Source organism: Chiloscyllium punctatum, chromosome 14 (genome assembly GCF_047496795.1).
Source record: "Chiloscyllium punctatum isolate Juve2018m chromosome 14, sChiPun1.3, whole genome shotgun sequence".
Lineage (NCBI taxonomy): Eukaryota > Metazoa > Chordata > Chondrichthyes > Orectolobiformes > Hemiscylliidae > Chiloscyllium > Chiloscyllium punctatum.
The window spans coordinates 4,300,710-4,324,979 of record NC_092752.1 but is presented as its reverse complement, the minus strand read 5'-3'; the positions used below and the strand labels follow the sequence as shown (position 1 = coordinate 4,324,979).

Genomic DNA, 24,270 nt, shown 5'->3' with positions numbered 1-24,270 from the left:
TGAGGCCGCTTCGAGAGTTTTGCATGAAGTTCTGGTCCTCTGTTAAAGGGAGGTTATTATTAAACTGGAGAGGGTTCAGGAAAGATTTACCAGGGTGTTGCCAGGATTGGAGGGTTTGAGTTATAAGGATAGGCTGGGACTTGTTTCACTGGAGCACAGGAGGTTGAGGGGTGACCTTATACAGGTTTATAAAATCATGAGGGGCATGGATAAGGTAAATAGCAAAGGTAATTTCTCTAGTTTGGGGAGTTCAAAACTAGGGGGCATATTTTAAGTTGAGAGGAGAAAGATTTAAAAGGGACCTGAGGGGCAACTTTTTCTTACAGTGGGTGGTTCACTTATGGAATGAATTGCCAGAGGAAATGATAGAAGCAGGCACAGTTACAACGTTTAAAAGACATTTGGATAGGTACATGAATCGATAAGGTTTGGAGGGATATGAGCCAAACGCAGGCAAGTGGGACTAGTTTAGTTTGGAAAACTTGGTCAGCGTGGACAGTTGGACCGATGGGTCTGTTTCCAAGTGTATGACCCGGGGAATGAGGGAGGGAATCTCATAGAAACTAGCAAATTCTAACAGGACGGGACAGGATATACAGAGAAGGATGTTCCTGATGACAGGGGAATTCAGAACCGGGGGTCACAGTCTAAGGACTGAGTTGAGGGTAAATATTTTTCACCCAGAGAACGGGAAGCCTGTGGAATTTTCTAAGTTCCCTACATTAGGTTCCCTACAGTGTGGAATCAGGCCCTTTGGCCCAACAAGTCCACCCAGACCCATTTCCCTCTGACTAATGCACCCAACACTATCGGCAAATTAACATGGCCAATTCACCCTAACATCTTTGGAATGTGGGAGGAAACCCACACAGACATGGGGAGAATGACAGACAGTCACCCAAGGCTGGAATTGAACCAGGAACCCTGGTGCTGTGAGGCAGCAGTGCTAACCACTGAGCCACTGTTGAGGTGAAGGTTGAACATTGAAAGTTTTCAAGAAGGTGTTAGATATAGTTCTTTGAGCTGAAAGAATCAAAGGATAATGAGAGAACAGGGGACGGAGTTGGATGATTTGCAATGATCATTCTAAATGGCGGAACAGCCTGGAAGGGAGGAATGGCCTATCCTGCTGTCAGTAATTCTTTTAAATGTTTTCACATTAAAACTTGGGAGGTGGAGGGTGCCAATTTATCCAAGTCCCAGTCACTTCAGGATCCTGGTGCTTTTCTGCTTTAGGATTTATGCCAATCAAATGTCAGGATTCTGCAAATATTCAGAGTCGCAGTTTTAACCTTAACCTGTAAGAATTCAGAATACATAAACAACAACATCACCCAGACATCACAAAGGAAGTAGCTTGCATTTCTTCACCACTTTATGGAACATTTCAAAGTCCTTAACAACCAATCAAATATTTTTTCTGAAACGTCAATGTTTTAATCTGGGGAAACACTGCAGCTAATTTGTGTACAGTAAGCTCCCATATATAAAATAACTAACCATTAAACAATTTGCTGCACCGATATTGATGGAGGAATAAATGTCAGTGAACTGGGGTGGGTGAGTGTGGACCAGATCATAACTGCCCAGGTACGTAACGCTGATGGTCATTGTTTGGAACATTCTCCAGTGGTTAGCACTGCTGCCTCACAGCGCCAGGGACCCGGGCTTGATTCCACCCTCAGTCTGTGTGGAGTTTCCCCGTGTCTGCGTGGGTTTCCTCCGTGTGCTCCGGTTTCCTCCCACAGTCCAAAGATGTGCAGGTTAGGGTGGATTGGCCATACTAAATTGCCCATAGTATCCAGGGATGTGTGGGTTAGCCATGGGAAATGTGGAGTTATGGGGATAGGATAGGTGATTGGGTTTGGGTGGGATGCTCTTCGGACGGTCAGTGTGGACTGGATGGGCTGAATGGCCTGCTTCCACACTGGAGGGTTTCAATGACTCCTTTGAGGAAGCTGGTGGGACTGGTCACGGACTATGCTACAACAAAGGCTAAGTTGGCATGCCATAGCACACCGATTTGTTTACAGAATAGATAAAAGATAAAGTCACCAGAGTCCTACGAGACCATAGGGACAGCCCTCTCATTAGAGAAAGGCAACTGGTGATAGGTTAACCTGAGGGTCACCATGCCTGAGGCGAGGGCAGAGGTCGAGAAGGAGAGTTGGTAAAAATGTCAGCCAGTGCAGGACGTGAACCATTAGCTTGCATCACAAACCAGCCATCCAGCCAACCAAGCTAACCAGACCCCTGTGTTTCATTAATGTGCAAGAAAATCCCCTCTCCAAGGCCTTGACATCCATCTTCACGTCATGTGCTTGAACTAGGTGCAGCGCTTCAGCTGGGCCTCACTAGGGATTTATTCCAACAGAAAATAAACCTATCATTACTTTCAAGGTTATGCACGTACACCTACTTCCTGTCTGCAAGCCCTACCCCTAGTCTCAGATTCCAGTGTCAATTTGTCTCCTGATTATACCCTCTGAAGTCTCCGAAGATGGCAGAAGCATCATGACCATTTCCTGCTGTGATACTGTGCTGTCTCAGTATCCCGTACACACCAGAGCAGTCAGCCCAAGTGATAAGTGTAGTGATGGGAACAGAGTCAGCCTGTTCCAATCTCATTCAGTACGAGATCCATGATTGGGGTTTGTTAATCCGGGCCAATCGGGGAGCCCTGGCTGACAGATAGAAACAAGAGATACAGAGGTTCATCCCATTTTCCCTGTGAACTGGTTTTATGGTGGGGTTTGGGAGCGGGGGGGGCGGGGGGGGAGGTGGGGGGGGTCCTGGCTCTGCTGCCCCATTCTCCTGTAAAATTGCTGTTTCTTGCAAACTGCTGTTCATTGTTAACTGTTTGTAACTTGTATTAGTTAATAATTTTTTTTAAAAATGAACAGAAGTGTTGGACATCCTCACACTCTGAGCGCTGGCTCTGAGGGAGCCAATGAAAGAAATAGATGATTCAGAAAGTCTTCTCACTCTAGGGACTGGCTCAGAGCTGGCAGACCACAGCCTGTGTACACTCCACATATAAATAAAGGGTGACTAGGTGACGGGCTACCGGCTCCAGGGAGTTATTTCAATAACTAACTCAACACCCTAAATTGCAGTTGTTTGAGACTGAAGGTTGAGCAACCAGCATAAAATCAAAATCTCTTGGAGAATAAAAGAAGAATACTATAGTAGAAAGAATCGCCCATTTACATGCCCCCTTCTGCAGATTGTGCAGGAGCTTCACAGGGTAAACACAGAGAGGATGATGCTCCCAGTGGGGTATCCCAAACACATGGGCACAGTCTCAGGGTAACAGGTAATTGTTAGGTCTGAGATGATGGGAAATGTGTCCATCTGGGACTGACGATGGATGTACCAATGTTGAGTTCTTTCAAGGCTGAAACAGACAGAGGTTGGCCTTGCAAAGACTCAAGGAACACTAGGAGAAGGTGGGAACCAGTGAGCTCACCATCTATTATTGGGAAAATGGTTGAGTTCATTTTCAAGGATGTGATAGTGCAACATTTGGAAAATGGTATGATCCAGCAAGGTTTCATAAAGGTGTACTCATGCTTTGCAAGTTCAATAGAACTCCTTGTGGAGGTATCAAGCAGTATAGATAAGGGGGAAGTAGAGGATGTAATATATTGGGATTTTCAGAAGGCATTTGACAAGATACAGCACATTAGGCTACTTAAGAGAAGAGGCAATAGTGTTGGAGATAGTATATATTAGCATGGAATTAGAATCGACTAATTAATAGAAGACAGAGAGTTGGGATAAGGGGAGCATTTTCATGAAGTGTCACAGGGAACAATGCTAGAATCATAATTATTTACAATCAATATTAACTACTTGGATGGGGAAAGTGAGTTAATTTGTGGAAGACACCAAACAGGTGGGAAAGCAAGTGGTGAAGAATGACAGAGTCTACAGAGGAATACAGACAAGTTAGGTGGCTGGGCAAAAACCTTGGCAGATGGACTGTAATGTGCAGGGATAAGGACCTGCATTTTGGCTGGGAGAATAAAGGAGCTGAATATTATTTAAATGGAGCAAGACTTCAGAAAGTTACAGAACAGAAGGATTTGGGGGGCCCTTGTGCATAAATCACAGAGAGTAATAGGGAAGACAAACAGAATGTTGGCCTTTTCATTTCAGCAGGAATACAGGAAGGGAAGTTTTGCTAAAACTATACAGGCACTATCAGACCACAGCTGGAATACTGTGAATGGTTTTGGGCTCTGTATCTAACAAAAGAGATATTAGCATTGGAGACACGGTGGCACAGTGGTTAGCACTGCTGCCTCACAGCGCCAGAGACCTGGGTTCAATTCCCGCCTCAGGTGACTGACTGTTTGCCTGACTGACTGTGGAGTTTGCACATTCTCCCCGTGTCTGCGTGGGTTTCCTCCAGGTGCTCCAGTTTCCTCCCACAGTCCAAAGATGTGCAGGCCAGGTGAATTGGCCATGCTAAATTGCCCGTAGTGTTAGGTAAGGGGTAAATGTAGGGGTATGGGTGGGTTGCGCTTTGGCGGGGCGGTGTGGACTTATTGGGCCGAAGGGCCTGTTTCCACACTGTAATGTAATCTAATCTACAGAAAAGGTTCACGAGGTTGGTGCTGGGAATGGAGGGACTGTCTTATGGAGGATGAGTAGATTGGGCCTGTATTCATTGGAGTTTCACAGAATGAGAAGTGACCTAACTGAAGCATATAATATTAGGGGAGGTGACAGGGTTGGTATGGAGAGGGTGTTTCTCCTGTGGGACAGTCGAGGACCAGAGGACATCATCTCAGAATCAAGGATCACCCATTTAAAACAGGGAAGGGTGAGGAGGAATTTCTTGTTACGGAGGGGAGTGAATCCGTGGAATTCTTTCCCACAGAGGGCTATGGAGGCGGGATTATTAAATATATTCAAGGCTGAGATAGACAGATTATGAATCAGAAGGGAACCAGGGATATGGGGAAAAGGCTGGAAAGCAGTGTTGAGGATGATCAGACCATGATCTCATTTAACGGTGGAGCAGACTCAATGGGCTGAATGGCCTCCAACTCCTGCGAGGTCATGTGGACTTACAGTCTGCAGTGAAGTTGAAGCAAAAGTTTCCACGCTGTAAAGATTCTATGATTCTATGAAAAGATCAGCTGTGATTGTATTTAACGCCAGTGCAGGCCTGAGGGGCCAAAAGGTCTCCTCCTACTCTTTTAAATATAAGAACATAAAAATAGGATCAGGATAAGGCCATTCAGCCCATTAAATACCAACTCCATTTGAAGACTGTCCTTACTCTTTTGCTCAGATAGTGTAAATGGCATCAAGGAGAAATGGAGAAGCACAGGAGGGAGAATGGAGTGATAGGGAGGGATGCAACAAGAGTATAAATCCCTTTTCTTCTCAAAAGCTCCATTTGTAAGCTGTAATTTCAATGTAATGCTATTGGAGAATGTAGACAGTTCCGTGTAGGTTACATGATCTGCATGCACCTGCTCCTGGGATTAAAATATATTAGCAAACATCATACTTTTCATAATAGATCATTTTTGTCTCAGTAGGATTCTAAGGAAGTTCATTATCAAATAAAGTCCAATCTAAGGGAAAGTCATATGACTATATTAAATCATTTAAGAAAAAAATATATAAATCAGCATTGTAGTCCAACCACAAGCTGTTCCAAGTAATTAAATGTAGAATAGACTGTGGGAAGTGCATTCAATGTTGAAGACTAATTAATGTGTTCAAGACAAAACATGACAATTGAGCTTTAACAGTTTATAACTGACACTCAAATTCAACAATGGTGTCTCCAAATCAGTCCAGTCTGTTCCTTAGTCTGTTATCCTTTGCCTCTTGCCTGTCTAATGATGACTGGTACATACCATTGGCAATCACATCATGAGACTACACTGCCGTGAGTGGTAGTGATTGATTCTACAGAAACAATACACTCTGTTGAATGTTTGGTAAGGTTTGTTGTTCAAACAGACTCTGTAGACTTTATAGCAGTATGTGTGAAGAGAAAACAGTTAACGTTTCAAATCCAACTAATCAGAACAGTTCTGAAGCAGGGTCACTGGAGCAGAAACGGTAACTCTGCTTTCTCTCTGTACATGCTGCCAGACTTGCTGAGTTTCTCCAGTGTTTATGTTTGTTTTAGACCTCCAACGTTCACAATTCTTTGTTTTGTAACCTGTAGATCGGTTTAAGTAAATGTTGAACAAATACTTTATTTGCTGCAAAACCTACTGCATGTTACACTCCTTTGCAAACTCACCAGCTATTCACTAGTGTCAATACATTAAACTATTTTTGTATTCATTGTGGGCACCATTGACTAGGATGGTAATTACTGCTCTACTGGGATTGCTTAGAGGGTAGTTATGAGTCAACCCACTTGCTATGGGTCTGGAGTCACATGTAGGCCAAACCAGGTAAGAAGGGCAGATTTCCTCCCCTGAAGAACGTCAGTGAACCAGATAGACTTTTACGACAACAGTTACCATTAGGTTACCTACGTGACCTATATGGATTCAGTAAGGCATTCGACAAGGTTCCCAATGGGAGACTGGTTAGCAAGGTTAGATCTCATGGAATACAGGGAGAACTAGCCATTTGGATACAGAACTGGCTCAAAGGTAGAAGACAGAGGGTGGTGGTGGAGGGTTGTTTTTCAGACTGGAGGCCTGTGACCAGTGGAGTGCCACAAGGATCAGTGCTGGGTCCACTACTTTTTGTCATTTATACAAACGATTTGGATGTGAACATAGCAGGTATAGTTAGTAAGTTTGCAGATGACACCAGAATTGGGGGTGTAGTGGACAGTGAAGAAGGTTACCTCAGATTACAACAGGATCTTGATCAAATGGGCCAATGAGCTGAGGAATGGCAGATGGGGTTTAATTTAGATAAATGTGAGGTGCTACATTTTAGAATGGCAAATCAGAGCAGGACTTTTACACTTAATGATAAGGTCCTAGGGAGTGTTGCTGAACAAAGAGACCTTGGAGTTCAGGTTCATAGCTCTTTGAAAGTGGAGTCTCAGGTAGATAGGATAGTGAAGAAGGCATTTGGTATGCTTTCCTTTATTGGTCAGAGTATTGAGTACAGGAGTTGAGAGGTCATGTTGCGGCTGTACAGGGCATTGGTTAGGCCACTGTTGGAATATTGTGTGCAATTCTGGTCTCCTTCCTATTGGAAAGATGTTGTGAAACTTGAAAGAGTTCAGAAAAGATTTACAAGGATGTGGCCAAGGCTGGAGGATTTGAGCGATAGGGAAAGGCTGAACAGGCTGGGGCTGTTTTCCCTGGAGCGTTGGAGGCTGAGGGGTGACCTTATAGAGATTTACAAAATCATCAGGGACGTGGATCGGATAAATAGACAAAGTCTTTTCCCTGGGGTCGGGGAGTCCAGAACTAGAGGGCATAGGTTTAGGGTGAAAGGAACCTAAGGGGCAACTTTTTCACACAGAGGGTGGTGCGTGGATGGAATGAGCTGCCAAAGGATGTGGTGGAGACTGGTACAATTGCAACATTTAAAAGGCATCTAATGGGTATATGAATAGGAAGGGTTTAGAGGGATATGGGCCAAGTGCTGGCAAATGGGACTAGATTAATTTAGGATATCTGGTCGGCATGGAGAAGTTGGACCGAAGGGTCTGATTCTGTGCTGTACATCTCTATGACACTGTGACTCTAATTCCAGACTTTTATTGAATTCAAATTCCACCTCTGCCATGGTGGAATTTGAAACCAATGTTCCCAGAACAGCAAGCTGGGGTACAGGATTCCTAACGCTGTCATTTTACTGACTACAGCAGCATTGCTGGAAAAGCTCGGCAGGTCTGGCAGCATCTGTGGAGAGAAATGAAAGCTAATGTTTTGGGTCAAGTGACCCTTCCTCAGAACTAGGCCCGTGCCTCCTCCATAACTCTTGCAGTTTACACGTACACCTTATTCCCATTGAATCTTGAGTTTGTTTTGAAAGCACCATTCAGGACAGGAACCTAATTGCTCACACAGTGGGTTTTCAGTTCTTGTGGTGGTATACTGGTGGGGTCATACCCAATGTGTTCTGGTAGGTTCTGTCACATGACTGTTTGCCTCTGAACACCAACCCCTCCACATACCTCCCCCAACTATCACCCAAAACCTCCATCCACACTGTCCCCGCAGTCTACTGAAAATCAAGTTGGCCCTTCATTAGCCAATTGACTAATCTGTCACTTGCTTCTTGTGATTGGCACCATCACAGGCATAATGCATTTATGGTTCAAATCCCAATCCAGGAGTTAGAATAGAAAATCCATGCTCAAATTCCAGCGTAGTGCTGCGGCTCTCCCTACACTGCTGGTAACAGTAACTTTTGGAAAAAATGTTAAAGTAAAGCCCTTTTGCCTGATTCCTGATGAAGGATTTTTGCCCGAAATTGATTTTCCTGCTCCTCACATGCTGCCTGACCTGCTGTGTTTTTCCAGCACCACTCTAATCTTGATTCTGATCTCCAGCATCCGCAGTCCTCACTTCTGCCTTTAGCCCTGCCTGTCCTCTCAGGGAAAGGTAAAAGATTCCAAACCATTCAAGGCTATGGGCCAAGTGCTGGGAAGTGAGATGAGTGCAAATTTGGTCAGCGTTGACTCAGTGGGCTGAAGGGTCTCATCTGGACTATATGATTCTCTGGAGAAAGTGAGGACTGCAGATGCTGCAGATTAGATTCAAAAGTGTGGTGCTGGAAAACCACAGGAAGTATCCTTAGATGCTGCCTGACCAGCTGTGCTTTACCAGCACCACACTTTTTGACTATATGATTCTATGACTCTGTGAAGAGCAGGGGAGTTCAACCAGTGTCCTGGCCAATACTTATCCCTTATATCCACACCACAATTTTTTAAAAAAATCAGATTTTCTCAGTCGTTTTCACAGTGCTGTTTGTGGGATCTTGCTGTGCGCAAACCGACAGTGGCTGCTTCCTACACTATACTGTAACTACGCTTCAAGATTATTGCATTAACTGAAAAGCAGGTAGAGGTAAAAAGGTGCTATATGAATGCAAGTCTTCCTTTTTAATTCCCCTGGAGACTGCAGGCCAGTCCTGGGGAGTTGGTAACCCGACCAATCTCACGGGAATGTGACAGTCACACCGAGAGATTAAAGATTAAACTGGCCTTACATCATATTTGGAAATGCAGTTAATTACGAGTAAGTTTTATGGTCAGATATGGATTAATAGCGAGTCAGTAAATGCAAGCTGACTGGCAAACTGACATTAGCATTACTTACATCAATTACAAAGTAATGAACAGCTCATTTCAGATGTTTGACTGGGTTATAGCCTCAGATCTTGGGTGTGCTAGCGGGCTGCAAGAGTGAGCACAGTCAGACTCTGGGATCTCACAGAATTAGAAACACAGCAAGAGGCCATTCACAGTTTAAAAATAAGGGATTGGGGTGAATGTCTTCACTCAGAGAGCTGTGAACCTGTGGAATTCTCTCCCACAGGAAGCGGTTGGGACCAGTTCATGAGATAGATTCAAGAGAGAGCTGGACATTACCTGTGCAGCTAAAGGGATCACGGGTTATGGGGAGAAAGCGGGACTGGGATTCTGGGATTGCATGACAGTAACTTTTGGAAAAAAATGTTAAAGCCCTGCATGTCCTCTCAGGGAAAGGTAAAAGATTCCACACCATTCAAGGCTTATGGCCCAAGTGCTGGGAAGTGAGCTGAGTGCAGATTTGGTCAGTGTTGACCCAGTAGGCTGAAGGGTCTCGTCTGGACTATATGATTCCATGGAGAAAACCATAATCAGCCTGATCATATATGAATGGCAGTGCAGGCTCGAAGGGCTGAATGGCCTACTCCTACCCCTATTTTCTGAGTTTCCATGACTCAGACATGTGCTGCCTCTTTGGAAGAACCATCCCAATTGCCCCAGTCCCATGTACTTCCCACATAAATTCCCTTCTGATTATTGAATCTACTTTCACTGTCTTTTCAGGCTGTGTTCCAGACCACAGAATACTTTGTTAGATGCTCTTCCCCTCACCTCTACTCAGGATCTTTAATCAATAAAAGGGAGGTGGTGCCCAAATGGCACTGTCACTAGGCTATTAATCTTGAGAGAAAAGCACAGCAGGTCAGGCAGCATCTGAGAAGCGGGAGAATCAACGTTTCAGGCATAAACCTTTCATCACGATTCCTGATGAAGGGCTTTTGCCCAAAATGTCGATTCTCCTGCTCCTCGGGTGCTGCCTGACCTGCTGCATTTTTCCAGCACCACACACTTGACTCTGATCTCAAGCATCTGCAGTCCTCACTTTCTCCTATTAATCCTGAGGGCCAGATAATGTCCTGAAGACCTGGGTTCAAATCCCACCATGGTGGATCTGAATTCAATAAAAATCTGGAATTGACTTGCTCATGATGACCATGAAACCATTGTTGTTAAAAATCTATCTAGTTCACTTATGTTTTTTGTTCTCCTTCTGAGCAATTAATGATGGGAAATAACTGTTGACCTAGTCAGTGAAACCACAACCTGTGAATGAATGTTTTTTTTAAAAATTGAGTATCGGAGTTGGGACATCTTGTTGCAGCTGCACAAGACGATGGAGGCCACATTTGGAGTACTTTATGCAGGTCTGGTCACCCTACTATAGGAAGTCATGATTTGGAGATGGCGGTGTTGGACTGGGGTATACAAAGTTAAAAATCACAGAACACCAGGTTATAGTCCAACAGGTTTATTTGGAAGCGCTAGCTTTCGAAGTGCCGCTCCTGATGAAGGAGTGCTTCCAGTTAAACCTGTTGGACTATAACCTGGTGTTGTACTATCGGAAGGATTACACTAAAAACAGTGCAGAAAAGATTTATAAGGATGTTATGTGGACTGGAAAATTTGAGTTATAAGGAGAGGTTGAATAGGCTGGGACTTTTTCCCCAGAGTGTAGGAGACCGAGGGGTGACCTTATAGAGGTCTATAAAACCATGAGGGGCATAGATAAGATAGATAGCCAACAGTTTTTCCCTTTGAAAATTAGATGGCACTGGTTTAAGGTGAGTGGGGAGAGATACAACAGGGTGCAGAGGGGCAATTTGTTTCACAAAGAGGGTGGTGAGTGTCTGGAATGGGTTGCCAGATGTAATGGTGGAAGCGAATATAATTTTATCATTTAAGAAACAGTTAGACAGGCATCTGAATAGGGTAGGTATGGAGAGTATGGACCAAATGCAGGCAAATGGCACTAGTTCAATTGTAAAAACTGGGCAGCATGGCCAAGTTGGGCTGAAGGGCCTGTTTCCATGCTGTAGACCTCCATGACAATCATAATTTCTGGTGACCGACCCCTACACCAGTGTTTGGATTTTTCTGCTTTATCAAGACGCTTGGTTATAGTCAAAAAACACTGCAGATGCTGGAATCCAAAGTGAACAGGCAGGAGGCTGGAAAAACACAGCAAGTCAGGCAGCATCAGGAGGTGGAAATGGGATACATCCGAAACATTGACTTCTCCACCTCCTAATGCTGCCTGGCTTGCTGTGTTACAGAGTCAGAGAGTCATAGAGATGTACAGCACGGAAACAAACCCTTTGGTCTAACCCGTCCACGCCGACCAGATATTCAAACCCAATCTAGTCCCACTTGCCAGCACTTGGCCCATATCCTTCTTATCCCTTCCTATTCGTATACTCATCCAAATGCCTTTTAAATGTTGCAATTGTACCAGCCTCCTCCACTTCCTCTGGCAGCTTATTCCATACACGTACCACCCTCTGTGTGAAAAAGTTACCTCTTAGGTCTCTTTTATATCTTTCCTCTTTCACCCTAAACCTATGCCCTTTAGTTGTGGACTCCCTGACCCCAGGGAAAAGACTTTGTCGACTTATCCTATCCATCTCCCTCATAATTTTGTAAACCTCTATAAGGTCACCCCTCAGCCTCCGACGCTCCAGGGAAAACAGTCCAAGTCTGTTCAGCCTCTCCCGATAGCTCAGATCCTCCAACACTGGCAACATCCTTGTAAACCTTTTCTGAACCCTTTCAAGTTTCACAATATCTTTACGATAGGAAGGAGACCAGAATTGCACACAATATTCCAACAGTGGCCTAACCAAAGTCCTGTACAGCCGCAACATGGCTGCCCAACCCCTGTACTCAAACTCTGACCAATAAAGGAGAGCATACCTTCTTCACTATCCTATCTACCTGCGACTCCACTTTCAAGGAGCTATGAACCTGCGCTCCAACGTTTCTTTATTCAGCAACATTCTCTAGAACCTTACCATTAAGTGTACAAGTCCTGCTAAGGTTGGCTTTCCCAAAATGCAGCACCTCGCATTTATCTGAATTAAACTCCATCTGCCACTTACTTCTCAGCCCATTGGCCCATCTGATCAAGATCCTGTTGTAATCTGAGGTAACCCTCTTCACTGTCTACTATACCTCCAATTTTGGTGTCATAGAACATAGAACATAGAACAATACAGCACAGAACAGGCCCTTCGGCCCACGATGTTGTGCTGAACATTTGTCCTAGCTTAAGCACCTATCCATGTACCTATCCAAATGCTGCTTAAAGGTCACCAATGATTCTGACTCTGCCACTCCCACAGGCAGCGCATTCCATGCCCCCACCACTCTCTGGGTAAAGAACCTACTCCTGACATCCCCCCTATACCTTCCACCCTTCACCTTAAATTTATGTCCCCTTATAACACTCTGTTGTACCCAGGGAAAAAGTCTCTGACTGTCTACTCTATCTATTCCCCTGATCATCTTATAAACCTCTATCAAGTCACCCCTCATCCTTCGCCGTTCCAGTGAGAAAAGGCCTAGCACTCTCAACCTATCCTCATACGACCTATTCTCCATTCCAGGCAACATCCTGGTAAATCTCCTCTGCACCCTCTCCAAAGCTTCCACATCTTTCCTAAAGTGAGGTGACCAGAACTGCACACAGTACTCCAAATGTGGCCTAACCAAAGTCTTGTACAGCTGCAACATCACCTCACGACTCTCGAATTCAATCCCTCTGCTAATGAACGCTAATACACCTTAGGCCTTCTTACAAGCTCAATCCACCTGAGTGGCAAACTTACTAACTATACCTGCTATGATCACATCCAAATCGTTTATATAAATGACAAAAAGCAGTGGACCCAGCACCGATCCTTGTGGCACTCCACTGGTCACAGGCCTCCAGTCTGAAAAACAACCCTCCACCACCACCCTCTGCCTGTCTACTTTATCAAGACCCTTGAGCATTAATACTTTCAGGCTGGTGACTGAACTGCGCAAATTCTTTCATCCCACCCGATGTGAAACTCATTTTATCACCACTTTTGACATTTCAGCTCCATCTAATATCAGATAGCAATGAAATTAGTCATTCTGGCCTTGAAAGTATGCTGCAAAAAGATGACATTTTACAAATTAATTAAACCTCCTGCTGCTGCAGGTGAATAACCACATCCAGCGCTGTCAATTCCTCACGCTGCCCCAGCCTCACCAGAACTAACCATTGTTGGCACTAACCACGCTTACCCAGCCTTGGCAGGTCTACACTGGCCAGCAGCTGAGGTTCAAATACCTGGGGATCTCGCAACATGACTGCACTTGTGAAGATCTCTCAATGTGAAAAAAGACACACTGAACACCTGTCATAAACGCAGACCAAGTAACGTATTAACAAAAAATGTTCCTGAAGCAATGGCCCAGCTGAGCAAACCCAAGGCCAGACTTTCCTCAGCTGCACCAACAGCTGCTTCTTCACAGTCAATGCTAATCTCCCCATGAGTACTTACAAGTCCAGCCAGCACTCTCCCTCTCCTCATCTTACACAGAATTACATGGAATATACACAAAGTAATCCGTCTCTCACTTCCAGGAGGCACATGGTTGGCACTGACATTCCAGCCACCATTCCACCCCCACCAAAACCAACCCCCCCCTCACCCCCCCACCCCCACGCCCTTCCCCCCCCCCAAGTCCAGGAATATCTGGTGCGGAGTCTTATCCCCATCAGTAACTCGGCCGGAGCTATCCCTGTAGTTGCACACAGGGCTATTCCTATTTGATTATTCCCGTGTCCACATCACAGTCAGAGGAACTGGACCTGGGCTGAAAATATCCCAGGAGAGGCAACAAGGAAAGAATCCGATGTGAATCCCTGAACATGAGGTGGGGAGGCATTAGTGATTGGAACAAAAACCAGGTGGATCTCATTTACCCTGAGATCCCTGATTGGGGCTGTTAACCTGGGGCCAATCAGGGGGCCCTGGCTGACAGTTAGAAACAGGCGATTCTCTTTCACTGTGTCTCACACCTGCACACACACAACACGGGTGCTGGGGAAAATAAGCCCTAAAAGAAAAATAATAAAAAAGAACAGGAGTGTCCAAAGTTCTGTTCACTAAAAGAAAAAAAAAGAATAAAGAAAAAAAACAAATAGGAGTGTCAGACATCCTGTTCATGCTTAAAAAAAAGAAACAGGCAATTCAGAGGTTCTGATCACTTTCTGAGCCTATGCACAGCTAAATAAAGGATGATGAGGGATCCTTGTCTCCTTCATGTTATTTCAATACAGTACAGGTACAAGCCTTTTCAGAAACAGGCCATTCAGCCCAACTCTTAGCTGGTGCTTATGAGTCTCCTCCCACCCCTTTAGATCTCAAACAAAAACAGAAATTGCTGGAAAAGCTCAGCAGGTCTGGCAGCATCTGTGCGGAGAAATCAGAGTTAATGTTTCGGGTCTGGTGACCCTTCCTCAGACCCTTCCTCTCCCTGCTTCTCTCATTTGGGCTCTGCCCTGTTTGAATGAAAATAGGGAGAGGGGCCAGAATCCCTCTCCAGGAGAGAGACCTAGGTGTTCTCGTGATGAATCACAGAAGGTTCATGCGTTGGTACAGCAAGTAATCAGGAAAGCTAGTCGAATGTTATCATTTATCAGAAGGGGAATTAAATACAAAAATAGAAAAGCTATTCTTCAGTGATACCGGGCCCTGTGAGAGCATCTCTGGAGTATTCCGTACAGTTTGGTCTCCTTATTTAAGACAGGATGTAAATGCATTGGAGGCAGTTCTGAGATGGTTTCCCAGACTAACACCAGAAATGAACAGGTTGGCATATGAGGAAAGGTGGGAGGGGTTAGTCTTGTATCTGCTGGAGTAAAAGTCAACTTGATTGAAACATACAAGATGCTGAAGGGTCTTTGCAGGGAGACTGTGGAGAGGAACAAGCTAGAACAAGGTGCCAATGCTTAAGAATTAGGGGTCACCCATCTAAGACAGCGATGAGGTGATTTCTTTTCTCTCACAGATGGTTATGAGGGTAAGGCTGGAAAATGGAGTTGAGGATGATTAGATCAGCCATGATCTTGGTGAATGGTGGAACAGACTCTTGCTCCTATATCTCTATCATGTTTGGAGCTCTCTTCCTGAAAAAGCGATGAAAGTAGAGTCCCTGAATATTTTTAAGGCAGGTGTATGTCGGTTCTTATGGATGTAAGGTTACCAAGGGCAGGTGGGAATGTAGGCTTGAGGATAAAAATCAGATCAGCCAATGATCTCACTGAATGACACAGCAGGCTGGAGAGGCTGAATGGTCTATTCCTTCTCCTGATTCATAGGTTCATAGGAGAAACCAGATGGGATTGGCCAGCAACCTCCAATGGGTGGCTTAAGGGCATGACCCCTCTTTTAAAGGCACTAAATGTCCTTCAATGTGAAAGAGGGGGTTCCCACAGACAGCCATCTCCACCCCTTGCAACTGACTTCCTCTATTCTAACAGATGAAAGGCTTAACAGACAATCAATTTTTCAATGTATAATTTCAGTTACATCACACTGCAAATTTTTGCTATAAATTCTGTGTTACGATCGAGCCCTCCACTATCACCTGATGAAGGAGCGTCGCTCTGAAAGCTAGTGCTTCCAATTAAACCTGTTGGACTATAACCTGGTGTTGTGTGATTTTTTTAACTTAACCCACAAACTCCACCTCCCCCTCAACAAGTGGACCCCCGGTCTTCCTGTGGAACTGATGGGTGATGGAAGTCTGCCAGTCTTATACAGGGCAGCCAGCTGTGCCACCCTCACCCCACTCCCTCAGCCTTCCCCCCCCCCCACCCTGGGGAGGGAGTCACTGATTCCTGAGGAACAGCCAACACATGCCACTCAATTGCCAATTGGCCAACAAATTCAGTGGATTCGCCTGCAAGTTCTCCAACCAGAGCTTGGCAACCAGCCAAGGAGACAGGACAAAGCAGGAACAGATTCAGATGCAGCTATGAAGGGAGAACCAGGAGATCTGAGTAATGACATCAATACACTTCTAGACTCGTAACGTCTGGTCAACAAAGGAAACAAGGTTACACAGAGTCTGGGTTATTTTCTAACAGGAGGTGTGATAGCGGCAATTTGGACACCAAAGGCAATGAGTTGAAAATTCCCAATATTTACCTGGAGGACGTTTATACCATAAGACCATAAGACATAGGAGCAGAAATTAAGCTATTCAGCCCACTGAGTCTGCTCCCCCATTCAATCATGGCTGATCAGTTTCTCAACTACGTTTTCACACTTTCTCCCCATAACCCTTGATCCCCTTAACAATCAAGAACCTATCTATCTCTGTCTTAAATGCACACAATGCCCTGGCCTCCACTGCCTTCTGTGGCAATGCATTCCATAGATTCCCCACTCTCTGGCTGAAGAAGTTTCTCCTTATCTCCATTCTAAAGGGTTTTCCCTTTACTCTAAGGTGGTACCCTCAGGTCCCAGTCTCTCCTACCATCTTCCCAAGATCCACTCTGTCCAGGCCTTTCAGGATGTTTCAATTAGATTCCACCTCACCCTTCACAACTCCATCAAGTATAGTCCCAGAGTCCTCAAATATTCCTCATACTCCCATCCAGTTGTGGTTACAACATTGTTTAACAGAATTATAACAGAATTTAAAATTAAATAAATCATGAGACATCATGTTGAAATAATACATTAGAATAAATTACAGTAGAATGAATCATTGGAAAAAATTACTAGCACAACACACGAAAACTTCTTCCTTCCCTTCTCTGTGGATACCGAAAGCCAAAGGGAACACAAGCAGGACATCAAACATTAATCCACCTTCATAAAAACCGTGACTGCAGATGCTGGGAGCCAGATTCTGGATGAGAGGTGCTGGAAAAGCACAGCATCCGAGGAGCAGTAAAATCGACGTTGGGGCAAAAGAGAAGGTCTTTTGCCTGAAACGTCAATTTTAATCCACCTTCCACAATCCACAAACTCTTGCAAAAATCTCAAGTTACATCAAAGAGAAACAGAGGGAGAGGAGGAGGAGGCCCAATGGTACTGGCTGACATTTTTGCAATTGTTGCTGTCAAACTGCACCATCTAATCCATATCTCTGTGTGGGATCTGATCCATCTACAAATCTGGATGGAAGCAAAGCAAGGTCTCGCCTTTTTGTTAAGAGTGGTTTGTGTATTGCGTGATGCCATCAAAACCAATGTGAGAACAACCAGATAATTTTGTCAGTTGAGGGATAAATGTTGGTCTGGAACATCAGGAAAGTTTTTGGCAGAGAAGAATAGTGTTTATTTATGAGGTCCTGGCATAGTGATCCCTCTGCCAGTATCAGGAAAAAGCAGACGTGGTCATTCTCACTTTGCCCTTGCAGGTGGATCTTGCTGTACATAAACTGACTGTTACATTCCCCAGATGACAACAGTGGTCTGCAGGATGCTGCCTTTCTAGAGTAGGAGAGTTAACATTGTCACAGGCAAAACCAACAGACAGCTCTGTGTGTGTGTGTGTGTGTGTATGAGTGAGAGAGTGTGTGAGTGAAAGAGTGTGTGTGCATAAGAGAATGTGTGTGTGTGTGTGAGAGAGAGTATGTGTGTGTGCGTGCACGTGTGTGTGTGTGTCAGATAGAGAGAGAAGAGTGTGTGTGCGGGAGAAAGTGCATGTGTGTGAGAGAGATAGGGCATGTATGTGAGAGAGTGTGTGTATGTGTGTGAATGAGATAGTGTGCGAGTGTGTGAGAGTGCATGTTTGTGTGAGAAGGTGTGTGTGTTTGAGAAAGAATGTGTATGTGTAAGAGTGCATGTGTGTGAGAGAATGTGTGTGTGAGAGAAGAGTGTGTGTGACAGAGGGTGCGTGTATGAGAGAGAGTGTGTGTATGAGAGTGTGTGTGTGTGGGAGAGTGTGTGTGTGAGAGAGTGTGTGAGAGAAGAGTGTGTGTGAGACAGAGGATGCATGTATGAGAGTGTGTGTGTGGGAGAGTGTGTGTGTGTGAGAGAGTGTGTGTGTGAGAGTGTGTGTGAGAGAGTGTGTGTGTGTGTGAGAGAGTGTGTGTGTGTGAGAGAGAGTGTGTGTGTGTGAGAGAGTGTGTGTGTGAGAGAGTGTGTGTGTGAGAGAGTGTGTGTGTGTGAGAGAAGGGTGTGTGTGACAGAGGGTGCGTGTATGAGAGAGAGTGTGTGCGTGAGAGAGTGTGTGTGTGTGAGAGAAGAGTGTGTGAGAGAGAGTGTGTGTGTGAGAGAGTGTGTGTGTGACAGAGTGTGTGTGAGAGAGAAGAGTGTGTGTGTGAGAGAGTGTGTGTGTGACAGAGTGTGTGTGAGAGAGAAGAGTGTGTGTGAGAGAAGAGTGTGTGTGAGACAGAGGGTGCATGTATGAGAGTGTGTGTGTGAGAGAGAGTGTGTGAGAGAGTATGTGTGTGCGTGTGCGAGAGTGTATGTGTTAGACAGTGTGTGTGAGTGAGTGTGCATGACAGAGTGTGTGTAAAAGAGGGTGAGAGTGAGCAAGTGTGTGAGAGTGAGAGAATGTATGAGAACGTGTGTGTGAGTATGTGAGTGTGAGAGAGGGTGTGTGTGAGAGAGTGTGTGTGCAAGTGTATGAGAGAGTGTGTGTGAGATTGAGAGAGCTTGAGGGTGTGTGGGAGTGTGAATGTGTGAGAGTACGTGTGTGAAAGATTGTGTTAAGAGAGTGTGTGTGTTTGTGTGTGTAAATGTGTGTGTGTGTGAGAGAGAGTGTATGTGAGAGACTGTATGTGTGTGTGTGTGTGTGTTTGAGACAGAGGGTGTGTGTATGAGAGAGTGTGTGTGAAAGAAGAGTGTGTGTGTATGACAGATTGTGTGTGAGAGCATGAGTGATTGTGTGTGTTTGTATGTGTGTGTGAGAGAGAGACAGTGTGAGAGTAAGTGAACGTGTGACAGTGTATATGAGGGTGTTTTATTGGGGGTGGAGGTCCCGTAGACAGCAGTCACAGGTGTGAGTGGGGTTTTTAACAGCGAGGGGCAACAGCGCTATGCAACTACTGGGTATAGGGTGATGGGGACTGAGTGTTCTGTATGCTTGTGATTGGAAAGTGTGGAGGCTGATAATGTGAGAGAGACTTGTTGTATGTACACGAGAAGTGTACTCAGGAACAACGCATTGACATAGCATCTTTCATTACCTCTGCCAGCAAAACCCTTTCTGAAGCATCAGGTTGTTTTGGAGGGCAAGCAGCAGCCAATTTGTATACAGCAATACCCCGTTTTTAAAGACCATGTTTGAAGAAGCTGGGATGAACATTCTGCGGTTACCCTTCACCGTTAAAAAAAACACCCAATGGGGAGGACAAGCCTGCTCCTCAAAATAGAGCCACAGGATTTTTAACGTTCCCCTCAAAACAAAGGGACAGTGTGTAACCTGGATGTTACATCAAAGAAAAGGCCAAGCTTTCATTGTGCGAGCTCCTTATAACGTTTGAAGTCAAAACTTCATAAACCTTCATAAAGAGACAAGTGTTCTGGTTTAGGAACTCTTCATCACTGAGGGGGGAGGGGGAAATACTGATAATCCCCTATAAACTTCCTTAATTCAGACAGGGACACAAAACAAACTCACCAACTTTCAGGGCATTTCAATGGTCATAGGATAGACGTATGGACGAGAATGGAATAGTGGAGGATTGATGGGCGTCAGATTGAGTTCACAGGTCGGTGCAACATCGAGGAGCCGAAAGGCCTGTACTGCGCCAACATGTTCGATGTCTCTCTTGCTGATTAGTCAAGGCTACTTTGAGCCAGTACAAAATCCAGGCTGACAGCCCCAGAGCCAGGGTTAATGGAGTGCAGCACTATCAGCGGAGCTGTCTTTAGACAGAGGTAAAAACTCCTGTCCCACTCCCCCACTCACCCATTGTACTCCATGCTACTTTCTCCCCACCCCCACCCTCCTCTAGCTTATCTCTCCACGCTTCAGGCTCTCTGCCTTTATTCCTGATGAAGGGCTTTTGCCCGAAACGTCGATTTCGCTGCTCCTTGGATGCTGCCTGAACTGCTGTGCTCTTCCAGCACCACTAATCCAGAATTTAGACAGAGGTGTTAAACTGAACCCCATCTGCCCTTGCAGGGACACACGAAAAATAAATCAGATAGCCATTATACAACAGAGAACATTTGACTGAAGTGAGCTAGCTAACATTTATCCTTCAATCACCATTGTTAAAAAAAACACAGATTATCTGGTCATTACCTGTCTGGGAAAGCTAACCCTGCCAGAGTTCCTACTTTACAACAATGACGACACTTTATAAAGGGCTTAGTGACAACAAAACACTTCCAAAGGGTAAGATAAATGCTATATAAATGCACAGCCAGTAATCCTGGGGAAGGAAAGGAGCACAGTCAGTATATCGTGCAGAGAGCGAGCAAGGTGGATGGGATGTGAAGACAGAGGATTGTACTGAGTTTGGGTCACTGCTAAAGGAAGATTTGAAATTTTTCAGATTTAGACCAGCTGGTTACACTGCACTTTACCATCAGCTCTCACAGCCCCAAGACGGGACAGCACTGAAGCACTGAACTGATCAAAAAGTCAGGGATCTCACCTCTACATTGTTCCTGTGGCAGTCTCAGGTGGAGAAACACCTGCATTTCTCTAGCACCTTACAAGATTTCACGGCTTTTAAACACAGCTTGTAGGCCAGGAAAAGTACACTGGAGGGGATAGTAGAGCAAACAGCAATGGAAAAGTGTGCAGAAAAATCTGTTTTGAGTGAGATTCCTTGGGAAATACTCATTATCACAAGGAGAGAAATACCCTGCTCTTCTTCCAGCACACACCTGGGATCCTTTACATCAGCCTGAGATCGCAGCTAGAGCCATGGATTAGTTTCTCATTTAAAGACCACGGCATCAACAGTGAAGCATTCCACAATCCTGACCCTCCGACAATGTGGCAATCCCTCAGCACTGACCCTCTGACAGTGCGGCACTGCCTCAGCACTGACCCTATGATAGTGCGGCACATCCTCAGCACTGACCCTCTGACGGTGCGGCACTCCCTCAGCACTGACCCTCTGACGGTGCGGCACTCCCTCAGCACTGACCCTATGATAGTGCGGCACACCCTGAGCACTGACCCTCTGACAGTGCGGCACTCCCTCAGCACTGACCCTCTGACAGTGCGGCACTCCCTCAGCACTGACCCTCCGACAGTGTGGCACTCCCTCAGCACTGACCCTCTGACAGTGCGGCAATCCCTCAGCACTGACCCTCTGACAGTGCGGCACTGCCTCAGCACTGACCCTATGATAGTGCGGCACACCCTCAGCACTGACCCTCTGACGGTGCGGCACTCCCTCAGCACTGACCCTATGATAGTGCGGCACACCCTGAGCACTGACCCTCTGACAGTGCGGCACTCCCTCAGCACTGACCCTCTGACAGTGCCCGCTCCCTCAGCACTGACCCTCCGACTGTGCCCACTCCCTCAGCACTGACCCTCCAACAGTGCAGCATTCCCTCAGCACTGACCCTGTGACAGTGCGACACTCCCTCAGCACTGCCCCTCCGACAGTGCAGCACTCCCTCAGTACTGACCCTCCGACAGTGCGGCGCTCCCTCAGCACTGACCCTCCGACAGTGTGGCACTCCCACAGCACTGACCCTCCGACAGTGCGACACTCCCTCAGCACTGACCCTCCGACAGTGCCCGCTGCCTCAGCACTGACCCTCCGACAGTATGGCATTCCCTCAGCACTGACCCTGTGACAGTGTGGCACTCCCTCAGCACTGACCCTCCAACAGTGTGGCACTGCCTCAAGACTGACCCTCCGACAGTGCCCACTCCCTCAGCACTGACCCTCCAACAGTGCGGCACTCCCTCATCACTGACCCTCCGACAGTGCCCACTCCCTCAGTACTGACCCTCTGACAGTGCAGCACTCCCTCATCACTGACCCACCAACAGTGCAGCACCCCCTCAGCACTGACCCTCCGACAGTGCGGCACTCCCTCATCACTGACCCTCCGACAGTGCGGCACTGCCTCAGTACTGTAGTAATGTGTTAGTATCGATTTTGTGTCAATCTCTCTCGCAATGTGACTTGATCCCACAATGTTGGGAGTGTGAAGTGAATGAAGCAAATCTGGGCACATCCCTGCCCACCCTGTCACCCCCTCGGCCAGCATGAACAGCCAGGGTATTCTGCCCCCCCCCCCAGTCCCAGTCAGAGTTTTGCATGCCAAGTCATTGAGTGTATGTGAGACAGAGATAGATAGGTTCTTGATTATTAAGGGATCTGGTTACTGGAGAAGGCAGGAGAATGGGGTTGAGAAACAGATCAGCCTTCATTCGATGGTGGGGCAGGCTGGATGGGCTGAATGGCCTAATCCTGTGCCTCTGTGGTGTGGATTGTTTCACATGGTGGCTCAGACTGGAGAAACACGTGGCTCCCCCACCGACCACAACACAGTCCTCAGGAGCACAAAGTGAAACACAATCCCACTGCCCGTCTCCCTTCATTCATTTCCAAACTCAGCCCCCCGCCCGAGATGCAGGAAACACGCTCCACCACCTCCCCACCCACACACACCCTCCCTCCGAACATCCCCACCCTCCCCGACCACTACCATCTCACACAAAAAAACCCGTGTCCCGCACACTCTCTTTGTCCTCAAGGGGACTCGGGCAATCGCTGCTCCACAACAGCCAGGAAAGCGACACAAAAACTGATCTTCCCCCACCCTCGGCACACACCGACACACACAGTCATACAGAGACACAGAAACCCCAGGCATTCACTTACAATACACTTCTAGCCCTCTCGCCTCTCTCTCTAACACAGTCACTGAACAAAGCTCTCTCTCTCACATTATCTCTCTCATATAATCCTCTCTCTTAACTCACACACACACATTTAACAATGCTCACAGACAATTCTCTTCCACCCCCCTCTCAGTCAATGCTCCGTACTCACAGAAAACCCCCTCTCCCTCGCAGACAATGCTGTACAGTCAGAACCCCTCTCTCTGTCTCACACACTGAACAATACCCAGACACATACAATACCCTTCTCATTCTTCGCTGGACTTGCTGCTGCAGAGACCAGTCAATAATAGCTCAAGCCTCTGCTGCTTCTTACCTCCGAGCTGTGTCCAGGGTCTCCCGAGGTCTTCCTGCCCCCACACCCCGCCTGGGCACAGAGTCTGACGGTCAGGCACTTCTCTCTGTCTCTGTGTGTGTGTGTCAGTCTCTGCCCAGACTCACTGTCACAACATGCGGCCGCAGTTTTGGGAGAGGACACAGAGAGGGAGGATTTCCTCTCTGTGTCTGTGTGTGTCTGTCTGTCCTTGGATAGTTCCTGCCTCAGTGTGTAATTGGCCGCTCCAGTTCTCTCTCCCTCACACACACGCCGCCTTTCTCTCTGGCTCTTGAGTAACTCAGAGTCCAAGTTGCCTTTCCATATTTAAAGAGCCGGTCTTGTACCACGTCACTCAGCCAAGTGGGAGGCAAGATCTTCAAGGGGTCAAAGTGCCCTGTTAAAGGGACTTTAGTCCTCTGCTGACCGACCCTTGGAGAGTTGCACTAATGTGAACCTCCAGCATCTCTAACAGAATTAGCTCAATTCCAAAGTCAGTATAAGAACCACATGCGATACAAGAGCATGGTTTTAGACACAGCCAGGCAAGTGAATAGTGTGCATTCAGCGTTTATACGGATTTCCCTCCCCCAGCAGTTTCTCTTCCTACCATCCTAAGTTCCTTTCACTTGTTTTATATTTCGCAAACATTTGTGTTTAGCAAAGCGAGACAGTCCCATGCAAGTGTCTGCAGCCAGGGAACACATCAAATAATCTCCACATTTCCGGGACAAAGCAGTTATTTCAGTTTTACTGTAAAGTTTAGTAACTGTTGGTCTCCGACCACGAGCTGCAAAGTTTCATGTGTGTGTTTTTTATAATCTGATATCAGACGCCGAACTGTGTCTGTCTGTGTGTGTGTG

At 46.2% G+C, this 24,270-nt stretch overlaps 1 protein-coding gene across 7 annotated transcripts in view; it reads right to left on the bottom strand.

Annotated features, from left to right (window-relative positions):
- The window catches only part of LOC140485559 (electrogenic sodium bicarbonate cotransporter 1-like), a 219,164-nt gene extending 195,356 nt beyond the window's left edge, over window positions 1-23,808 (bottom strand). For 2 of the 7 annotated variants that reach the window (XM_072583787.1, XM_072583788.1), the window contains exon 1: window positions 23,411-23,808. The gene's annotated coding sequence lies outside the window, so the exon portion shown is untranslated. The remainder of the gene's footprint in view (window positions 1-23,410) is intronic. The other 5 variants (XM_072583790.1, XM_072583791.1, XM_072583792.1 and 2 more) reach the window with 3 other exon arrangements.
- Window positions 23,809-24,270: the final 462 nt, after the last annotated feature.